Raw genomic sequence first — 9,663 nt, 5'->3', positions numbered from 1 at the left:
TTTTGCATATTACAGTTTCCAGACAGTTTCTTGATTACGTTGATGAAGAGTCCAAAGTTATATAATCAGTGAATGCCACATTTTACTTCAGATACATAACTACTCTATTCATTGTCTTTTTCAATTGACAATTGATTTTCCTGTGTTTTTAGCAGGTTCTCTCATTTTAAAATCATTCAAGTTCAAAGCTCTTCATTTTCCTTAGAAAACTCATGTTTGTAGATGAATAGCAAAACTATATAATAAACTAAGTTTATTTTACTAGAGATGAAGACTTATATTTTAGCCATTCACCTTCTGGTTGCCATTATAATCAGAAATTATTTTAAAAATTATATATTTGTGAACATACTTTAGCTCAATTACACATAATATAATCTCAATAGACATAGGGGCAGATTTATTATGAACTTTAAAAAATGATGACAACATTTGCCACACATTGGTACTTACTTACAAAGTTAATTACATAAACATCTCACAATTAAAAGCTGCCATGAAATATCAAGGAAATCACTGAGCATAAAGAGATACTGACACCAGAAATGAAACCTTTTTTGACATATATCATGACATTGTCTTTGCATGCAGTCTCTCTGTGAGGGGGCTGCCATATTTGTGCAACAGTAGTCCGTTAGCATTAGACACTCTGGCAGGTGGAGAAGGGATAGTCAGGTTGGCAAAACAGTCAGGTTTAGGCAATTCAAGTAACAATTATTAGCAGACCTATCAGTTAAACAAACAACTGTTATTGTACATTAATATTTTTAAGAGTAGTTTTTAGTGTCAGTATAAATTTGAAAGTTTTCAAAATATATATGCTGATTAAAAAATTGTAAATGCCATATATAGATTTATCTGAGGCATGTAAACTCAGCCACTGTCTAACATTGATGTAAAGTAAGATGGGACTCTATATGTTACATCCCATGGTTTACATAATTTTATTTCAACGAGAAATTAGATGGCATGTCAGTTAAAAAAAATACGCCGATCCTAACATTTAAAAAGTTGTAATTAATTGAATGGTTTCATATAAAAAGCACATAAATGGTGGTTATCATCACATACAGCTGCACATGAAAATAATGACAGCAAGTGCTATAACCAAGTACAATTGCATTCTGGATGAAGGCTCTTCTTCTGTGACTTGATCACTGAGTTTTGGAATCAATTGCTGAAAAGTATCTACTACTACAAGGCTTACTGTAACTGTAGGAGAGAGAGATGGATCTCCATTATCTTTTACCATAACCACCACCTTATGTTTCAAGACATCTTTCTCCTGAAAGACACGCGATGTCCAGATTTCCCCCATGTGCTGACTAATTGTAAAGGGAGTAGTCTCTAACACTGAAATGATAAGAAAGCCATGATTTATGCCCAGAGTCTGCATCCACTGCAACCACTTTTGTTCTTAAAGCTTCTTTATTAGAGGCATAATATACCATCTCAAATAAAGGCTTTTTATTGTTGGATATAACATTTTTGGTGCATTATCATTCTGATCTGTTATGCAGATAATTAATGTTGCATTGCTACTAAGAGATGGTGATCCATTGTCTGATCAAATGATCGCTGAGCATATAGAACACCAGTTTCTATGTTCACTAACAAATAAGAATAAACCGGGAAATCTTCTTTTGTAGTGATAGAAATCGAATATAAAACGCTGACATTCTCTCCCATATCAATGTCTAATGCTTGCATTTTGAATATTGAAACTCCTGGTAAATTGTTCTCAGGTAATTAAGAGTCAAGAGAGTCAAGAGTGAGCTTATTGTCATTTCATCCATATACGTTTGTACAGTACACAGTGAACTGAAACAACGTTCCTCTAGGACCATGGTGCTACACACAACATAGACGTACCGAACAACAGACAAAAAGTGCAAGTGCAAAAATATGCAACTCCTGCAAGACAAGACAGCATAGTGCAGGGACAGGACAAGTGCACACTCAGCAGATGTAATATATTAAGTAAATAATGCTAAATGTCAGACATGATTGGTGTATCATTGTGATATGATAGTAGTAAGAACATGATAAAGTGCAGATGTGTTCATAGAGAACAATTGTATCCAATGGCTATTTATTTATACAATGGCGTACAGAGGGAGTGTGTGTGTGTGTGAGAGATCTGTCCGGTCCCTGAGTATTCAGGAGCCTTGTGGCTTGGGGGAAGAAACTGTTACACAGACTGGTAGTGAGGGCCCTAATGCTTCCGTACCTTTTTCCAGATGGCAGGAGTGTGAACAATGAGTGTGAGGGGTGTGTTGGATCAGCCACCATGCAGGTGGCTTTACGGATGCAGCGAGTGGTGTAAATGTCTGTGATGGAAGGAAGAGAGACACCTATGATCTTCTCTGCTGTCTTCACTAACCTCTGTAGGATCTTGCGCTCCATGACAGTGCAGTTCCCAGCCCATACAGTGATACAGCTGCTCAGGATGCTCTCGATAGTCCCTCTGTAGAAGGTTTTGAGTATGGATGGTGGGAGATGGGATTTCCTCAGCTTGCACAGGAAGTAGAGGTGCTGTTGGGCTTTCTTGGCTAAGTAGCTGGTGTTGTGGGACCAGGAGAGGTTCTCCGCCAGGTGGACACCAAGGAATTTGGTGCTTTTGACGATCTCCACATTAGAGCCGTTGATGTACAGTGGCAGGTGGTCACTCCTAGTCTTCCTAAAGTCAACAACCATCTCCTTTGTTTTGTCTACATTGAGAGACAGGTTTTTGGCTCTGCACCAGTCTGTTAACTGCTGCACCTCCTCTTTGTATGGTGACTCGTCATTATTGCTGATGAGACCCACCACGGTTGTGTCATCAGCGAACTTTATGATGTGATTTGTGCTATGTGTAGCTGCACAGTCATGCTGTTGAGGCAGGACACTGATGACTTCTTCCACAAAATGTTGAAGTGCTCTACCCCTGTATGCTTTCTTTCGAAATCAGGTGCTCAGCAGTAAAATGTCCCACCTGCCATGGGTTAGGGAATACACATGCAAAGTCCAAAGCACTGCGGCACACTGACAAGATGAATGTGTTTATATTTCATTTATTGGCTTCAATTCAAGTGGACAAAGGGCAAAGACTGATGACTTCTTCAGCATGGGACAATGGTGGTGGTTTTGAAGCACTTCGGGACAGTGGAGATGATCAGGATCAGTGAAAACTTCTGCCAGCTGATCTGCACATTCTCTTAGCACTGTCAGACACAGTGCCTGGTCACTAGGAAGAGTGATGGTCTTCCTCATTCCTGTGCTTCAAACTGTGCATAGAAGTCATCAGAGCATCTGCAATGGAGGTGTCACTGTCACAGGCAGATGGTGTTGACCTTTAGTTTGTGATAGCCTGGATGCCCTGCCACATGCACCATGTGTCACCATTCTCCTGTAAGAAGCTGTGTATTCTCTGAGTGTATGTGTGCTTAGCTACTGTGATGGCACGGGAAAGGTTGACTCTCGCTGTTCTCAGGCCGACTTCGTCACCTTCCCTGAAAGCACAGTCTCGGGCCCTCAGTAACACACGTACCTCTTCAATGAACCACGGCTTCTGGTTGAGGTGTGTAGTGATGCACTTGGAGACAGTGACATCATCAAACACTTTGTGATGTAGCTAATTACAGATGACGTATATTCATCCAAGTTGCTGTAGGTTGCAGTCTCCCTAAACATGTTCCAATCAGTGCACTCAAAACAGTCCTGAAGAGCAGTCATGGCTCCTGCTAGCCATGTTTTCACCTGCCTTAGAACCGGTTTAGAGTGCCTGACGAGTGGTCTGTATGCTGGAATTAGCATAACAGAGATGTGGCCTGAGTATCCAAAATGTGGGCGGGGCTCTGCTCGGTATGCACTGGAAATGTTATTGTAAACCTGATCCAGCTTATTTGGCCCTCTCGTAGCAAATTCCACATGCTGATGGAATTTAGGGAGCACTGACCTGAGATTTGCATGGTCAAAATCTCCATCGATGATAATAAGTCCATCTGGGTGAGTGTTTTGTATGTCCATGATAGAGCTGTACAGCTCCCAGAGCACATCTTAATGTAGATGTCATAAAAATAGGCGGATTATCATTAACATCTGAATATCTTATCTGATAATTTTTTGACTGGAAAGTTGTGGATGCCCTTTGTCAGTAGCAACAATTGTGATGTTATAACATGATTCTTTCTCTCTGTCCAATAAACTAGTAGTAATAACTAGTAGTAATAATCCTGTAGTATCGACTTGATGATGTAACCAACTGAAACTGGTGCTGTTCCTATTATCTGACAATGGACTTACCCATTTTCACCAGAATCTGGATCTCGACTTTCAACAAAAGCTATCAGTACCAGGAGTTGCATCCTCAGCAACAGGACTAGATAGTGAAGCTATAGATATAGCTGTTGCATTATCATTTTCATCTGTAACTTCAATCAGTATTTTGGAATGGGCCACAAAGCCTTCTCCGTCTTTGGCTTCTACTGACATCTCATAATTTTTCTGGACCTCAAAGTCTAAATTTCTCTTAGTTTTAATTTCATCATTGGAAGGATTGATGCTGAAGGTAGTACTCTGAAGGCTGTCCCCAGATGTTCTGATAAAAGAATATGTGATTTGTGCATTTACACCTTACATCTGTTGCATTTACTTGAAGCACTGTGGTGTTAATCGGAATACTTTCACTAATGCTCACTTTATTCACTGCTTGGGTAAACACAGGTATATGATCACTGGCATCAGTAATAGTAATTCTGATAAGAACAGTTCCAGTTCTTACTGGATTTCCTCCATCAAAGGCTGTTAACAATAATTTGTGAATCATTAACTTCTCTCGATCTAAAGGTTTCACTAAGACAAGTTCTGGAATTTTGCTACCATCAGTTTTAGTCTTTTGATTTAGTGTAAAATACTGATTGACTCTGAATTTATATGTTTGCACAGCATTATTGTCAATATCTGGCTCTTCTATAATATGCAAAACCAAATGGGTTCCTGGCACTGTGGTTTCAACAATGTCTAATGTAATTGTTTCATGAAAAAACACAGATGGATTATCATTTATATCTCTTATTTCAATTTCAACTGAAAAAACATTCAAGGGATATGCAACTATTGCATCAAATGTTAGAGAGCATGTAGGTGCTGCATTACACAGCATCTCTCTATCTATCCTGTCCCTAACATATACATTTCCATTGTCTAAATTCACAGAAAAATATTTCTCTGATACATGTGATACAATATGTAATCTTGAGTTCCTGTTTGTTTAATCCAAGATCTTTTGCAATATTTGCTATAAACCAAATCTTTTCTCAATTCTTCCACAATAGAATAATAAAGCTGTCCATAGACTAAATGACAAAAACATGTGAATAAGAAAGAAAATATTACTTGCCATTTGATTCTCTTGTGTGTCTGTGCTTGATGAATTTTTATCACAACCATTCTGAGTGGATAGAATTTCTTAATTTGTAATCCAGCATAAAATGTCGTTTATACCTCTTTAGGTATAGGAATAGAGAGCTGAACAGTCTTTTGTTATGAGAGAATCCAGAAAATGTCTGCAGTTCTGCAGCTCTGCCATTCCATATTCTTTTCCTCCTTAGTAAACAGCGGCACTCTGAGGCACAAATGTAGAACTACAGCACTGAGAAAAACTCAGAAAAACTCAGTAATCATAAGAAAACTGGTTTCTCTAGTTGCATAATAATTTCCCAAAAATCACCAATGTGTTCTTTTCATCGAATTATTGCTAAAGAAAGAACAACTAGGAAGAAAGCAGTGTAGAGTGTTGGCTCTGATCAGACTATTATTAAATAAAAACAGTTTAAAGATAGGAAAAAGCCATTTATTGCATACAATTCACTACAATAATTTACTAGGTAACAATTTAGCAGTGTTCCATATAAAACATTTATTGGTTAAAAAAAAATTAAAGTATTTCAGTTATGCCCAGGCTGCATACATTTTCTTTATACAAACACTGACTTTTTCATAGATAGACACATACATACAGTATGTAGCTATATGGACACCAGGAGAAATCATGGTAGCAATCAGTTAGCATTCCATTTTGGGCAAAATTATCAATATGTGGGAACATAGAGTTTGCACAGTCTGCCAGTCTGCCAGTGGGAAGTTTTATCTTACTCTCAACTTATTAACCCTTTGATAAATACACCCATAAAAAGAAAAGGCAGTGGTAAAATTCTGGGATCAACTTGAGAGTACAGGTTTGCACTTATAGGACATTATTTGAAACCTTACATTTTGATACAATCACCAATGTAACAGTTAAAATAAATAGCATGGAAATAAGAGCAAGTGCAATTACAAAGTACATATGTAAATTATTTATATAAGAGTGAAGATCTTCATGAGTAAATGGATTATCCAATCTGGGAACACCTGATGAAGATCATCTGCCACAATAAGACTTAAAGTAATTGTTGCTGAAATAGATGGGACTCCATTATTCTTTACCAGGATTAGCACCTTATGTTTCAAAGCATCTTTCTCCTGAATGTCCCATGCGGTCCTTATTTCACCCTTTTTTAGGCTAATGTTAAAGAGGAGTGGTTCTGACAGATGAATGAAATGATGAGAAAGCCAAGACTTATGTCCAGAGTCTGCATCCACTGTCACCACTTTGTTATCAAAGAACCTTGCACTGAGGCAAAAGGAGACATCTAAAAAAAAAATAGAACCACCACTTTCTGCAGATGGATATATTTTTTGGTGCATTATCATTTTGATCTAATTGTCATTTACATCTGATATATCAAGTATGATAGACTTTTTATTAGAGAGTTTGGGAGAGACTTTGTCCATGACAATGATTGTGATCACTAATAACAATCTTATAGGGTTTTCTCCATCAAAAGCTTTTAGTAACAATTTGTGTATACTTTGTGTCTCACGGTTTAGAGATTTTTCTAGCACAAGCTCTGGAATATTAATTCCATAATTTCCAGGCTTTTCATTCAGTGTAAAATACTGAGCTTATATGTCTGAATAGAATTAATACCAACATCTGCATCTTCAGCATTTTTAAGGCCAGATGTGTTCATGTTGAAGTTGATTCAATGATGACCAAAGTAATGGTTTCATGAAAAAAGACTGGAGAATTGTCATTTATATCCTGAACTTCAATTTTGACAGGATGTTTCAGGACAACCCTTTTGAAATAAAAAATAACAAAGTTATATAAAGGTGAAAACTTTTTACTAAGATAATCATAGCAAGCTTTCAGAACATTTCAGTTCATTTTTTTAGTTGATTACAATGAATCTGTGGTGTTCTCTGGTATGAATACAACATTCAGTTCAAAGGTCAAATGACCAACAAAAAGGAATATCAATCTGTGTGTAAGTTGTTAAAGTAATTTACGAGGGGATGTGCAAGAGACAAGCAGATAAGGTACAAGATAATGTGGATGAAAGAGGCTGAATATAAATTAGGGCTGAATTAATGGAGTGTGGAATAAAAGGAATTCCATATAATCTCTAAAGGTGGCCATAGACGCAAAGATCCGCTCTTTTGGCGACATCGCCAAACGAGCGGATCTTTCCCCAATATGCCATTAACGAGCATGGCTATATCGGGGGTAATCTGAATATGGCAGAACGATCCGATTACGATGCGCAATGGGATCCGGCTGGATCAGTTGGGTCAAAATCAAACATGTCTGATCGACCAAACGACCGCTCTCCGACCGGACGAAAAATGTCGGCACACTCCACACAATCCGAAAATCGTATGAATCCTCAATTCTTACGATAGGATCTTTGCGGCTATGGCCACCTTTAGCCAGATCCACACATTTTTGTATTTCTGACCTGGTGCAGACCTTTCATAGTCCACATAATTAGCCATACTTCCAAGGCCCAGGATTAGTCCCTTCTACAGAGAATTGAAAGTTTCCATTAGTTTGTACTCCCACACTTTTTTTTCATGATCTGTTTTAAAATTCTTAAATCCTTTTTGGAGTGATGAGGGCCATTGAAATGATTTCCTATTGGTGTGTCCAGTTTTTTATTGGTTACAATGAATTGGTGGTGTGTTTTTCTCTTTCTCAGACCTTGCCCAGTCACTCCTATATACAGTCATCCTGTTATGTATTTAGTACACCACATTGGAAGAAGAACCGTTGCAGTGGCCATGGATGCTGTACTCCTCTAATGTGCCCGGAATTGGTATTTTGTCTGAAATCAGGATGTGTGGGCAGGTTTTGCATTGTTTTTTGCCACAGGGGCATGTTCCATTTTTGGAAGGGTGCAATAAGGCACTTTTTGTTATTAGCGTCTTTAGGTTGGGAGGCTGTCTGAATGGTGGGTCTGGGAAAAAATGTTTCTGAGCCTCTTGTCCTTTTAAAGGTTTAAAAGGTTCACAACCACTGCATTAAAGGATAGGAAGCATATGACTGCAGCCCCTCATATAGCCTCTCTGTCTATTATATATTTTACATATACATTTCTATTTTCTAAATTTACAGAAAGATATTTCTCTGAAACACTTGACTCAATACGAAATCTACTAAGTATTAGTGAATTAACATCTGTACCAAGATATTTTGCAAAATTTGTTTTGATTTATTTCTCAATTCTTCAGCAATAGAATAATAAAGCTGTTCACAAACTGAATGACAAAGCCATGTGAAAAATAATACAAATATTATTTGCCATCAGATTCCATTGTACATGTCTGTTGTATTTTCCTTCCACCCATCTTCAGCTGATAAAATATTTCTGGCAAGAAACTCTTTTCAAATACAGTATATTGAAAATCTGTAATCCAGTAAAAAATATAAAATGGGATCTTACTCGAAAAATGTAGACATAACATGTCCTGTTTATCAAGGAATCAAAGAATATTTTTGGCTGTAAGCAGTATGTCTTACTGTTTTTATGTCCAAAAGATGAAATCCATCTGAAAATATACTGATAATCTACTGGGTTTATGAAATGTATACATATATAATACATATGCATATATAAGATATATATGCTGCCTTCTTTTTCTAAGCGAATCCAGAAAATCTCTGCTTTTTTCCTACAGACTGCTGTGTGAGATACTAGAGTAGATGAAGTAACAGAACATTCATGATTTTTCTTTATTGGTGAAAAGCGGTTCTCTGAGGCGCAAACGGGGAACTGCAGAGTTTGAAAAATCACATTGGTATCTAAGCGAATATTTTTAAATTGCATCTATATATATATTTTTTTAATCTGCGATGAGTTGAATTGGAACTTTATTTTTTATCATCCATTAATCATTATCTCATTGTATACGAGATCCATAGATTTCGAATGAGTGCATTTATAAATTACAGTTGCTTGCTTGTGTCATAAATGAGTATGAATACATACAAGCTATTTGGTCTGTATTGCTGTCCTGTGAGAGTGCAAATGTAAATCCCATAGCTGGTATGAGTACAATTTCTACTCTGCTCTGTTTTCTCAAATCATTTTTCAGCTAATATTGGAAAACATCACAATTGAGCCCCACAAATCTAATTTTACCTACAGCCATATAACCTAAAAAAAATTCGCAATCTTATAGAAAGAAAACAATATATGATGGTTTTAAAACCTAGTATGTTTTTTGACCAAAAGTAAAAAAACAATCTGAATCTGACATTATAAAAGTCAAAATGGCACCCTCCATTTCAATGAGACC

At 37.1% G+C, this 9,663-nt stretch overlaps 1 pseudogene; it reads right to left on the bottom strand.

Annotated features, from left to right (window-relative positions):
- Positions 1–4,280: 4,280 nt before the first annotated feature.
- Positions 4,281–7,055, bottom strand: LOC121401227 (annotated as a pseudogene).
- Positions 7,056–9,663: the final 2,608 nt, after the last annotated feature.

Source organism: Xenopus laevis, chromosome 3L, assembly GCF_017654675.1.
Source record: "Xenopus laevis strain J_2021 chromosome 3L, Xenopus_laevis_v10.1, whole genome shotgun sequence".
NCBI classification, from domain to species: domain Eukaryota; kingdom Metazoa; phylum Chordata; class Amphibia; order Anura; family Pipidae; genus Xenopus; species Xenopus laevis.
This window is presented reverse-complemented; position numbering and strand designations above follow the sequence as displayed.